The 13,295-nt window shown below is 41.8% G+C and overlaps 1 pseudogene; it reads right to left on the bottom strand.

The window, feature by feature from the left end:
• Positions 1 to 5,775: 5,775 nt before the first annotated feature.
• Positions 5,776 to 8,079, bottom strand: LOC144771737 (arf-GAP with coiled-coil, ANK repeat and PH domain-containing protein 2 pseudogene; annotated as a pseudogene).
• Between the last annotated feature and the right edge of the window lie 5,216 nt (positions 8,080 to 13,295).

Below are 13,295 nucleotides of genomic sequence, written 5' to 3'. Positions count from 1 at the left end.
ACCTCTTCTGTTGTGCCCTCTTCCTCTGCCCCAGCCTCTGCCTATAAAAGGTGGGCTGCCGTTGTTGTTAAAGTATTGAGGTGGGCCATGTTGGTATTGGGGAAACTGCCAAAAGGGAGGAGGATGGCCATTATATTGTGGTGGTCCATTGTATTGTGGTGGTCCTTGATAGTGTGAAGGCCCTGGATACATTTGTCGCTCATCGTGGTTGGGTCGTTGATTTCTTGTCAGGCTATTGCCACTGCCCCTACTCCCTGTACTAGTACTGTCGCTGGATTCGCTTGTATCGGAGTTATCATCAGAGGAATAGCCGGTTCTGGTTGATGTATAGTCATCTTTGAGGTAGGGATAAGCCTTTTCTTTTGAGAATTTCTTGATGTCTTTCTCAAGTTTGCTTATTTTCTGTTTCATTAGGTAATCCTTATTCTCTGTGATTTCCATGTTGATTTCTGCAAGTTTAGTTTTATATGTGGTTATTTGGACCCCAGTATTCAGCGCTCCCTCCGCAATCTGGATTTTGACCAGAAGAGCGTCCGCTAACCTTTTTGTTGTGTTGATAATTAATACGAACCAGTGCCTAGTGCACTTCCATGCGACTAGGGACTATTCCTTTTTGAAGGTAGGGTCATCGAGAAATACCCTGGGGAAGGTGTTGACAATTAGACCTGGAGGAGCGATCTTTGCTCACAGGTACTCAGTCATGAGGGCACCATGGAGGGTGATCTCAATCCATTCTCTTTTTAATGCAGTGAGTGAGGTCCAATCATCCGAATGGGAACCTGAGGCTGCACTGCCATCTGTCCCTAGTAGTGAAGGGGTCCTAGCCAGTATGTCAGTGACTGCTTTGTCATCAAAACTCAAACCATGGTGGAAATCCATGATGGATGAGTGTATTTAAAATATGGGCAGGAAAGATCCGAACAGTGATACATCATAAGGGTAGTGTGGCCTGGTACAAGGTGCCCACTTTAATTAATGGACAGCATATTCCAACCCACCTTCTCACATCTGGCTCTTGTGTTCCTAGCTACAAGTTCACTCACTTTTCCCAGCACTCAGGACTCCACAGCAGATAAACAGACAAAACTGTTGGACTGGCACCCCCAAAGGTACCAGTGGCATTTTGTTGAGTTGACATATTGCTCGCTGATAGTCAATTTAGGCTCCATTTGGTGAACATAGGTCATAATGGAGAAAAATCCGTTTTTGCTTCAGAAAAAGGGAACATCTTTAAAATCAGGAACTGCTAAAATGATTTTGGGCTTTGACTAGACGCATTCAATCTCATTCTAAAGTAATGCCAACAATGTAAAAAATAGTGCAAATGTTTTTTTTCATTAAAGTTTTGCGCTGTGGGCCCATTACTTGATGGTACTTGGTACATATTGTATATGTGAATCTGTTTATAAGTGGTATTACAACGTTTAAGATCTTTTGCAAAAAAAGGTTTTTGTGCATTATTTCTCATTATGTGCACTGAGGTGGTACCTTGAGGTTATGGTATAGGAAATACTGTGCAGTATGGTCAAATCAACAGCGGTTTGGGCCCTTCCATCATTGTGCTCTCATGGCCTACATCCCTGTACCTTTGCCTTTCAACTTCCCAGTTCATTCACCTTTGTGCTCTATTGGTCCTTAGTCACACAGCTCTCCCTCAAACCACACACCTCTTTTCCCCTCATTGCTCTGTGAACACACCACCACCCTGCCTGTTACTACACGTGCACCTTAATATCCCATACACATTTCTGACTCCACCCTGCCACATGCATACATCTCACCCTCATTGACACATACACTCACAACTTATATACTCTTTCACAGACACTGCTTTACAAACTACTCTTGCGGGTCAAGTGCATGTTCTTCAGCTTCTCAATGTCCCCTTGCTTTTCAACACATGTGAATTCCATGAGTACTGCCAAATGAGCACACCCCTCTCTATCGTGTGTTCTCAACACACAAACACGAACAAATAAATACTGACATATGCACACACTCCACTCCCATCAGTAACACAAGCTCAGCCTATTTCAAGCACTGCCACATACACAAATAAATGTGCCTTACACACAAATACCCCTCACTATCAAATATGCATACATTCCCGCCAATATCACAAGACATACATACCTTCTCCCCCTCATTGGTGCATCCATTCACACTTTCAAGGACACTCAGCCTTCGTCATACCTCTCTCTTCTCCGTTTAACCCCGTAGTCTTTCTTGATTTAAACCATAGAGGCTGCAGTGCAGGGGTTTTAACCTCCAAATATTCAAGGAGAGGTGAAAAAACTGTATGAGACAGGCAGGCTAATAAAGGCAGCTAGAACTCTCAGAACTCAAAAGTGGTTCAAATCCTACCAGCAGTAGCAGAACTTGCGTCCTTGCTACTTTCATTCATTCATCAAACACTGTGGCAAGGAAATATCAAGTCAGTCAATGCATTTTTCTACGTTTTTAGGCTGTCACTGCTCTGAGAGGAAGAGATAACCATAAGGGTGCGAGAAGTGGAATAGGGACCATGGTTACCCCTTGCACCACTGAATGATGTTTGTACTTTTTATCAGTTCTAATATTGCTAAATTTAGGAAGAACTACTGAGTATTATAGCAACCCACTGGTAATGTGAATAATGTTTTTTGATGTTCACAGTTCAGCATTCTTATTGTTCCCTGCCTCAGGAAGATTGTACTTCCTCCCTCTGACCAGTTCCTGCATTTTCTTTATGTTGACAGGGCCAGTGCTTTCATAAAATGACACTAGAAGAATGGAGCCTCTGGTGATGGAGCCAAATTACTGATAGAAGGAAGGATGCAATTTTACAGTATAAGTGGGGGGCATTAGCTAAAAAACTTCCCTTAGTGCCTCATTTACTAAATTTTGATGCACAGCAGCATAGCAAGTATTCCTGCAGTGCTGTCGTGAGTCAAAATAAAAGGGCAGGAATGCATTGTATCTACAAGATGCGGCACATTCCTGTCCTGCCTTGCGCTGGTGCACAAATAGCAGCCATACACCAACTTAGACACCCTGACACCATGGAGTAAGGGTGCCTGTGTTGCAGGGATGATTGTTTATGTGCAAGATAAAAAATCACTAAAGGCAGGTTGGTCCTCTATGTATGCTGCAAAATGCACCACACATAGAAAGAACAACAAACGAGGAGAAACAAAAGTATTTCTTCTCTTTGTGCCACTTCTGCACTGCCCCTGGAGAGTCGTAGGATTCTGAAGCATTCCCAGGTTTACGACATTTTGTAAATTTGTGAATGTGTCAGGTTCCATGATGTTGCTTGGGAACACCCGCAGCAACACCCATGGACTGCCCTTTTCACTAATAATGGGTAAAATGGTCCCATATTTACATGGCCATGAAAAGTCATGCAAGGTGACTTTATGCAGCCTTGTAAATATTGGCAGGCACTCTGCACCACTCGTGCTTCTAAAATAGTGATGCACCAGCACCACAACGGGCTTATAAATGAGGCCCTATGTTTCCTGGAGTGAGTGCTAAAAAATCCTTGCATCCTTCCTGCATTCAGCCTGTGGTGCCCACTTAGCTTGGCCACCGTGTACACAGCGCTTGATCCTACATGTACATGTGCACAAAGGTGTTTGTGGCAGTAGGGTTTTTGTGTGAGTGGATGCATTCTGAATTCCACATTTGGCTTGATCATAGGTTCTTCAGATCCAATTTTTTTTTATAAAACTGTGACAAATGTTTTTTACTTGCAAAGCTTTCTTTCCTAAAAGGGAAGACACATGATTAAGATTTCAATGTAGAATCCACAAGAGTATACAAGACACTGCAAACATAGGGCCTCATTTACAAGGTCATTCCGCCACTGGTGCGTCACTTTTTTTAACACACCGGCGGCACAGTGTGCCTGCCCATATATACAAGCCACGTAAAGTTACCCAGTGTCATATTTCATGACCTTGTAAATATGAGTTCCTTTCACACATTACTCCGGATGAAAGGGGCATTCCATGGGTGTTGTTGTGGATGTTTCCACGCAACATCCATGCAACTTGACACATTCCTAGATTTACAGTTTTGAAAAGCTGGGAATGCGTCAGAATCCTATGCCTCACTAGGGAAGGGGTAGGAGTGGTGCAAGAGGAGAAATACTTTTATTTCTCCTCGTTCTATTCTCTTTCTATGCATGCTGTATTCTACAGCATGCATAGAAAGAGGAAATGTCATCACTGATTGTTTTTGGGCTTCCTGCACAAAAACAATCATCGCCACAATGCAGGCATCCCTTAAAAATGACTCAAGGGTGCCTGCGCTGGGGCGTGGCAGCCAATTGTGTGCCAGCGTAGGGGAAAGCACACGCATGCATTGCATTGTTGTCAACACAATGCATCCATATGCTTTGAAAATTGTGCAGCTCTGCGCAGCAAAAACAGCTTGCGGCGCAACGCTGCATCATTTTCTTGTAAATGAGGGGCATATTGACCACCCCCAAATTCATGCAGCGAATTAACTACGCCTAAGTGCTTTAAAAGTGTAGAAATCAACACGAAACTCGCCACTCTTTGCAAATCGTATACCACTTAAATGCTCATAATTACCAGTTTGAACTTAATAAATTAATATTATTTTTGGAAATTACTGTTTCAAAACAAAAAGTTTTTATTGATTTCGGTCTCTTCAAGAAGTAAACTATGTACATACATTTGTTTGCATAACATTTCCCTTCAAGTTGGAAGAACATTGCTATACCTTTTTGAAAATGGTAAAATTCTGTTCTAATTTATTTACATTTTTTTGTGTAAGACTTGACTTGCATTTAATGGGCGAACAAAATGATATGGGTACGAAGAAAGGCTGTTGCTACTGGAGATGCTTCAAGAGAAGGTGCATGGAGTGCAATGTTTTTGGAAAAATCGATTACGTTACAATAATCCCACTGTGGGAGCACTGTACGGATGAACTAGAACTTATGTGCACCTGATAAGTGACTCAATTGAATTTGCCTATTTGGATACACATGCAGCTAGCAATTTCTTGATTTGGTTCCAAGAATTACATTCATTATATCCAAGTAAGGTGCTAACAAGGATTCTGAAAACCTCGTACTTTGCATGCCGTTCACAATATTAAAGAATTTAAAAAATGGGTAAATAAATTCCTAAACGAGAATGCTACATGGTGCCCAATTAACCATGTGCCAAATGTATCTTTTAAAACTGATACCTCTATTATTGAAGCTAAGAAATTGAAATGGCAAGCTAGTCATTGTTGACTAGGACATGAAAACTACAATTAGATATTCAAAAGCTGCCGTCTAGAATAACAGTATAAACAATTTTAGAACATGCACTGGTGTGTGTTTTACATGGAAAACAGACACCAGAATTGACATATACTACATAGCATGGCATCTGCTTCACTTAGGATTTACAATGAGAAGCCTTCAAATCTGTGTATCCTTCCGCCGAGGTACCACAAGGTGAAATACATGGACAGTCAGACCATGTGGTAACTTGATACATTTAAACCAAGGAGTACTTTGCTAGACTGGCTGCTGAGGTATCCATATTTCTGGTGCACTGTGGTGTCTTTCCGCATATAAAGGACCCTATATTCATTGTGTCAATCAAATGCTGTAGGAGGTCCCAGACTGTTCGGTACTTAAACTAATGTTCCCGTCAGGTAAAGAGCCAGGGACCAGGCACTTTACTCCGGAAGCACCAGGTGTGGGTGAGGACAAGGGTGCACTTTTCTCCTCCACATCTTTCAAAACTTTGGTGTACGGGATGGTTGTCAACGGTTTAATTTTTCAGGATCATTGGATGCCATGTGTGAAAAATCACGGAATATGTCCTGGTAGGTCTCATCACCTGGCTGTCCATATAGTCCTTCAGATTCCTGCATCAGTAACAGTGTTACAATATCAGCATTTGCAGCTTCAAGTGCAATAGTCAAGGGGCATTTTCCTTCTTCATCTTTGGTGTGCTGGTTTGCCCCACGTTGCAGAAATAAGCAGACTTGCCCAGTGTGCCCTAAAACAGTAGCATGATGCAGGGGTCCTCTGCCATGCAGATCCATGTGATTAACATTGGCACCATTCTGCAGCAGGAACTCACAGGTGACCAAAGAACCCCCAAGCACAGCCTGAATGAGGGGTGTAGCGTTGTTTTCCCCTTCATTCACCCAGTTAACATCTGCACCATGTGTCAATGCTTCTGCCATATCAGGAAGGCCTTTCTCATACGCAGCTCGATAAAGGTGCAGCCCTGGATGAAACTTTTTCGAATCCTGAAATACTGAAGAATCTCGCTTCTCAACTTCTAGGACTGGTTCATGCAACTTCTTTGAGGATACAATAGAGGCAAGAAGTTCTCGAATGCCTTCTGAACTGAAGTGGATTACACTGTCATTGCTTTTCACTGAACTTCTGGAAGATGTTGAAAAGTGATCCTGTGATGCCAGGGACTTCTCAGAACTACTGAGGTCTTCGTTCTTGCACTGGGAATAAGGCCTTTTCTGTCCATCAGGAGGGTGTGAAGCAACGCAGTCCTGGTTCACAAACCTCTTTTCCATGTACTTTGCTCTGATATAAGCCTCCTTTTCCACTCTTGGACTTTCATTGTCTGGCTTCTTTACTCCAAGGGTTTTCAATTTAGCTTCATATATTCGATTAATAACTTGATTTGCCAGTTCACACATCAGCTTTAGTAATTCAGGCTCCCATGTATCTAACGTTAATGACCTTACTTTTGAAATGTGCACCCCAAGACTCCTGTGTATCTCAGAGCACTCAATGCACAGGATGATTCCAAGGTTGATGCTGGCCCATTGCGGATCCGCCAGACCACAATCGCAGCAGACAGAGTTTCCAGCGATCCACTGAATCCGCTGTAAGGCGCTTTCACCTTTAACTAATTTTTCTTCCACCTTGCTGCCAGAGTCCAGACTTCCTGTGGAAGGTGGAGATTTCTTATCCAGCTTCTCTGTCTCATCACTCTTTTCTCTATATGCTGTAGCAATGCCGGTTTGGACAGCTTTAATCCATGCCTGTCGCAGCTTTTCTGAGTCAGCCTGTAGCATGCGGCTCTTTGTTGGTGTGACTACTTCAAAGCAGAAACGTCTTTCTATGTCTTCAAAGTGTTTAACTGTGCAGAGCCGTAAATCTTCGACAACCACTGTGGGGTTATCCTTCATTTTTTTCTGATATACCAGTTGGTTGTTTCGTATTGAGAACCAGCGCCTGTTCCAAGTTTTAAAGGCATTAGTGGACCTTTTAAAGAGATATCCTTCCATTACAATGCCATTAGCAGTATCAACATTGTATTCAAGTCCGAGATCATCGTTGATGAAATCATTTTGCTGAATAGTGGAGTGTTTTTGTTCCATGTCCCTTTTCTGCTTTGCTGCATCCACAGCAAGCCGATCCAACTGTGAATCAAGCTCTTTCATGTGCGGTTCAAGTTCACTGAAGAGATCGTAGCCCTGGTGGAAGAAGCCTAGATGTGCCTTCATGAAGGATAACATCGATTTAAAAATTTCAGTCCTCCGCTCTGACTGTAGAACATTGATTTGAAGGACGTTGTCCAAAGCTATGTGCCGGAAGCATTTTCTTTTTGCGATTAAGAGGTTTGTTGCCTCCTCCACCTCGTGCAGTTTTGTTCTTTGAACTTTGGCATTTTTAACTAGTGCGTTTTCTTTTTCTTTACTGACCTTATCAAACTGCTTCTTTGCATCTTCGAATTTTCGAAGATCGTCCTTAATAAATATCTGGAGCTGTGTTTTAATGGATCTATGAGCTTCGTCAAACAGGATTGTGTGATAATTGATCATTTCTTGGAGGCAGTCTGAAAACTTCGTCAAGTTAGACTCAATCACCACATCCTGGCTTGAATACTGTGCCAGGTCCCGAATGCCATTCATAAATTGCTTGTTGGCAGCACAAAAGGCCGTGCCTGCATCAATCATGCCACTACATAACTGAACAAGCTTATCAAGTTTCACTTCCAGTCCCGTCACATCACCTTCAACCTCCTTCAAAGCGGCTCTGAAACGGGGAGAGTCCTTCAAGCACTCCTCGAAATCGACGGTCACCTTCATGCTGTGGCCTCGGCCCCTCTCGGGTGATCAAGGTGAGGGCAGGAATAAGGAGGCAGCAGCAAGATAAGGGGATCTGAGCACAGCAGTTGAAGTCTGTCACACTTCAGCCTGCCTCACCGCGGCCCAGCGCCCACCTCTCAGCTCTCAGCCCTCGGCGCGTCCTCCACTTCTGAACACTGTCCCTGCTGGCAGACAATCCAGTCTCCTAGATACGCACATAGACATAGACAACGGACAACAATGCAAGAGTCCGAGCGTCATAGACACAATTATAGAATCGGAATGTCGTCCTCGGCAGGGTTCCACCAATGTATTTGCATTTTCAGCAATAAGGCAATTCATCATTGGAGGCAGTGGGGGCAGATGTACAACCCCCTGCACCACTTTTGTGACGCTTAAGTGGCGCAAGGGCCTCGTACATAAACCCCAGTGGTCTTTAGTTATTTTCCTGTAAATAAGCAAACCTGGGGTGTTTTTTATTATCAGGTCACAAAGGTCGAGTGTAAAGGAAGGTATCTGCAACCACAGAGACTCCTGCTCCCCAGAGTCTTTGTCAATAGGGGATTCCTGTCTGCTAAACTAGTATACTATTGAACGTGTTACAGATTATTAAACACCTTACAGATACCTTAATTAGGACTGTGGATTCTGCTAAACAAGATGTTTATAATGTCCGAAAATCAATAGATCAATACAGCTCCTGATTGACAGTTTTTACTTTAGGGACATGTATTTTTTGTTTCACTCATGCTTCATCCGAGGGACTTGGAAAAAGAAACCATTACTTTGCATTGCGTCTTAAACTGCATTTTGGAAGGGAAGGGGCCAGTGCAGTTCTTTTTTTCTGGAGATAATTTAATTACAATCGTAGCGGGAAGTTTGTTTAGGTGATCAATATATAGGAATGTGGATTTCAGTCATGCTAAAGGGCGGCGTCTGGAAAATCAGTAAGTGTGGACTATATGCCCTTCATTTATAAGTACAAGCCCCATGGCTGGTACTTTGGCATGAACAGTGCTGTTTCTAATTATTCTCATATATGTTGAAGATGAATGAGTTTGCACCAATACCTATGAAGGGAGAGACACTAAAGGCCCATTAAAATGTCCCTTGCTTGATGTGTAGGTGTTCAATGTCACTGCATAGGGCCCAGTCCAAATTGAGCTGAGTTTGTTTTCTACGAATGTTACCTGTAGGTATTATTTAATCATTTGTGTAGTGACATTGGATATTTCTGGTTCACCTATTATGTTCATGGCTAGTCGAGATAAAGGAGGTTGAATGGACAAGGATCTTTCTTTTCATGCATCAGTCGCTTGGATGGTCACTGTCTCTATGCTGTATCTATGATGGAAGACCGAAGGGAATTTATGGTGAAGGTAACAAACAATGTGGCTTTATAGCCATTTGATTTTTTTCTCCCAGAATGGAGGTGTCTGTCATGGAGCGTTAAATCCAAACTTTTCAGCATTTTGGTGTTTAAATACTCTCAATTTGACAATTGGGGAATCAGACAGTCCTTCTCCAGGTCTGTTGTCACTACAAGGAACAATCCTCTGCCCAACCTGCAATATCAAGAAATTATAGTGTCTTTCCTTGATTTCCTGAAAATCTTAAAATTCCTTAGACTCTTTGGTGACTTAGTTGATGTAGAGAACACATTTCACAATCAGGGAACTTGCATTAGGGTCTCTGCATTCTTTTGGCAGGAATCTGGATTCACTTCCTTGTTCAAACTCCCGTATCTGCCGTTTTCTTACATTCTCTGCCTTGTTTTTTCCTGCTCACTCCACTCTATGCTCTACATTCAGAGATCCATTGTTGCCTCTTTTGTTGGTGTCAGCTCAGTCATCTCAAAAAGTTTGGATTTACTCTGTGGCACCCCAATGCCGTTTACATATGTAAATGTGTATACCAGGATTGAATACTGTAAACACACTCTTTCAAACACATGATGATGATAGAGACATCATTTTTCTCTCGAATAAAATAAGTAAAAACCTTTTTGACATCTTAGAGTAACCACCCCTGCACAGGAATGGATGAGCGGAAGCAGCTTTTGCCTCATGTGTTACTTTTGGAAATACCACCCTGCACAAGAGAATGCAGACGCCCGTTGAATGCATAAGGCTGAATGTACATACGTATTACTTACATAGAGGGTAAACCTACTCCTGAATAAGCATCAGCTGGCCCAGTTGGTTTTATGCATATGTCTGACCACTAGCTATGCAGCTGTTGGGATGGAAAAGTACTGAATTGTAAACAGGCTTTTCCCCCTGCCATGAGTGCCTGACTGAATATGAAGTTGATATTGTGACTTTTTTCTTGACCTTAGCATCACACTAATCTAGCGTATGTGTGGAAGTCGAGGCATGCCCCTGGTGATAGGAATACCAGAACCTGGTCTACAGATACCCTTGCAGTAGTCATAAGTCTAATCTCCATGCCTGGGGAGGGTCACATAAATGGGTGGGGGCATCATACCATGTTTTGTGGATCTTTGGTTCGATGTAATCTTTTTTTCTGTGTCAGTGAGTGCAGTCTAATGACTTATTGTAAATAGTGAGAAACTTGAAGACTTCTCCAGGTAAGTAATTCATGGATTTTATAGAGACACCAGCCAAACGAACACCTCGCTAGCTGAGCAGACAAGTAACTGACAAAACATAGAATGGTCTGACACCTGGGCTAGAATACACACAGGTATTCTAGAAGGGAAGGAAAAAGGGAAAACAAAGGAAGGCTTAAACTGTAGAGAATGCATAGATGGGGAATTAATCATGTACAATACATCTTCCTCCTCTATACAAACAATCATGAAGATATAAGTGTCAACCTGAAATAAGAAAACAAAGATAACCAGTAATACTCAACAACAGTAATCACTCAAATAAGCAGGTGGTCTGCAACATCTTATACTCCTGGACTCCTATAAGTTGTGAGTGTTCAACGGATTTTCAGCTGAGTCTCAAGCATCACCACCACCCACTTCCCTTTGATTAACAGCAACAGGATGAGGAACAAAATCATCCATATCAGACAACATGTAACCAGTTGAAGTCTGTACAGCATCACACAAAGTGTCATCAACATCAGAGGAAAGTGAGAATGTTTTCTTTTTATATAACACACATGCTAGAATCCACACAGGTATTCTAGAAGGGAAGGAAAAAGGGAAACACAAAGGAAGGCTTAAACTGTAGAGAATGCATAGATGGAGAATTAATCATGTACAACATGACTCCTCTAATTTAAAGTTCTACTGTTATGTGAATCCCTAGAACCTTGCACTGACATCCCATGTGCATGCCACATATGTGTACGTGCAGTACATGTAGTACATCTGATAGTAGGACGCTGTATGTAGTATAAGGCTGAGTGCTGGGGCCAGTGAGATCCATTTTTTATGCCCCTCATTTAATGTGCATAAGATGTCCAGATGGCCTATCCGCAAAGCTTCTCCAGACAGGGGTGGTGTGTTGCCTGCATTTCTGTGGCTAAAGATCAGAGACCCTAACACTGAAATGTAGGAGGGTGGAAACAGGGATTCCCTTTGAAATTCAAGGAGGGTCTTGTTAGAAAAAGGTTGTTAATTAGTTCTTCCTGAGCACTGCCATGTGATACACAGTATAGACGAAGGGTGGGACTACAGTTTCTGATATTCAAGATGTGAAAGCTTCAAGGTGGGTTTGCCTATTGGTTTGTCTCTGGTTACTTCTTCAGAAAGGAATTGGGAGCCAGCCCACAAGACACGTGCCCAGTAACCAGCAGGTGGAGAGAAGAGGGACACTCCAATGAATAATTTCTCACTGAATGAGAAGGAAGTAAAACCAGATCTTGGTTAGCCAACTCATACCTTTCTGCATTTTAACACCACGGTATTTAGAGGGTGGATGCCTGGATACAGACAGAATGAGATGTGAGCATCAAGTTTCAGCATTCGTAATTAAATGTAGAGTAATCATCCATTTTCTTCAATGAATGTATCATTTTCTTAGTACAGAAACACTTGAAATTGTTAGGTCAAACATAGAGTGGGATTTTAAAAGATGCTCCAGGCAATTTTAGTCTATAAATGGCACAGTAAAACTTTATTTTGTACTCGATCACAACACCTCATACAGACTCACTAGGTCACTCTTCTCATTGTATTATAACGCCCTCCACTTCACTGCAGCATATAATAACCATACTGATTCATTTCTTTCTGCTCTTGACATACACCTCTATTGCGTCATCTACTGCAAATTAACTTCCAAGTCAGTTGAACATTTTTCCAAATGTAATATGGTCTTGCAATACTTTCTCGATCTACTGGAATTTGAACACGCTGACTATGTTTTTAATATTGTCAAGTTGGCCAACATTGTTGAAATGTCTCTGTTTTTGTTTCAACTTGTGACATCACGTTTAACAATATTGCAATTTTTTTTACATTTACATTTCAAATCATCCTTACCCAAATATTAAGTAATTGCAATGTGGGTGTCAAGAGGTCTGGCTCTCTGGCTGACAGAAACTAGGATGTACTCTGTGCAATGTTTTCTCATTAATATCTCAGAAAAAGATTTGAAAATATAGGGCTTGATACACAAACTGCACTTGTAGTAGGCTTTGTAGTACTACAGTAGTACTACATAACTACTACAAAGTGCCATTCACAAACTGCACAAACTTACATTTTTGTAGTAAACTTACACTTTTGTAGTAAATCCCTACCTCCATTATTTTGTAAGGGAGGGTTTTGCAGAAGCAGTGGTTTGCCATGTGTAATGCTGGATTTAAATCAAAAGTGTAAGTTACTACAAACAGTGTGAGATACTACAGAAGTGCAATTTCTGACAACTGAAAAGTTATGAACTTACTCAACAGTGTAAGTTATCTTTGTGAAGAAGGTCCCTAATGTTAATATTTTGGACCACAGTTTTTTGTGAATATTTTGCCAATTATATTTTAGTCTATATTCTGTCATTCAACATAACTTGGTGAGGTACAATGGATATGGATTTCTGACTAACAAAATGAGAATTATTAGAGGGTGTCATTCTGCAAAATGTTCTTAAAATGGACCAAAGTATGAGAGAGTGGTTGCGAGGTTTACTGTACACTCTCCCTTCTCAGGTCAGAATTCCCCAGAGCTGCTCCCATTGTGGTTCACTAAAATAGAAGCTTGAAGCTTCAGAGGATAGTTTGATATTGGTGGTCAGGCATTA

The sequence above is a fragment of the Lissotriton helveticus genome, chromosome 8, assembly GCF_964261635.1.
Source record: "Lissotriton helveticus chromosome 8, aLisHel1.1, whole genome shotgun sequence".
Taxonomy (NCBI): Eukaryota; Metazoa; Chordata; class Amphibia; order Caudata; family Salamandridae; genus Lissotriton; species Lissotriton helveticus.
The sequence above is the reverse complement of the archived record's forward strand: the minus strand, read 5'-3'. Positions and strand labels throughout refer to the sequence as shown.